We start from the raw sequence: 839 nt of genomic DNA on the forward strand, positions 1-839 counted from the left end.
CGGGAGAGGAACAGGCACAGGAACCCGGAGGAAATGGCAACGCCAGCAGCCCACTGATGCGGTGTATACTTAGGTCTTACTATCCAAACCACTTTGTCTGGCATATACTAGCGCTACCAAAGACTTGTAAGCAGCGTCACAGAACCAGCTGAGCTACCTGCCTAAAGAACATGCAGAGTTACTTAATGTCAGGTAGTAACGGCAGAGGCACAACACTGGAACAGCCTCTTTGTTACCGGCACAACAGTTTCAAGTCCTTGTGGTTCCAAAGTTGAGGCAAATATTGTTTTAATTAGCCAGCAATTGCTACTTACAGAACGCGTGCACAGCCGTCAGCTTCAATCTGTAGGTACCGGGACACCCTACTGGACACCCCCTGCAGGGCAGCGCTGCGCAGAGCTGGAGGGGAGGCGTTCACATCCCGCACGAGGCTGCCGTCCGCCCCGGGGCGGGGAGCACAACCAGCACCTCGCGGCGCCGCCCAAAGAAGGGCGGGTCGCACGGAGCGGGCGGCGCCGCTGAACGCCGTTACCCAGAAGGCTGTCTGGCGGCACAGCCTCGCGACTATGATTCAGGCGTACGGCCGGGATAGGGCGGCGCTGCGGCCGTGCGGCCAATGGCAGCGTGCCGTCCGACGAGGCGGGGCGGGAGGTAGGCGTCCGGTTGCTGGGCGAGGAAGAGGGCTGGGGGCCGACGTGCGGTGGGCCGCGGCTGCCGGCGGATGTTCTCCATGCGCAGCCACCAATTGAGCGGCTGTGTGGCCCCGGCCGGCGCCACCCTCCCTTCCCGCAGCCGTCGCCCCGGGCCGAGGGGCTGCCGTTTGCTGTAACGCCCGGGGC

Source organism: Centrocercus urophasianus, unplaced genomic scaffold, assembly GCF_019232065.1.
Source record: "Centrocercus urophasianus isolate 14NV4802_14NV808 unplaced genomic scaffold, USGS_Curo_1.0 seq_10, whole genome shotgun sequence".
NCBI lineage: Eukaryota > Metazoa > Chordata > Aves > Galliformes > Phasianidae > Centrocercus > Centrocercus urophasianus.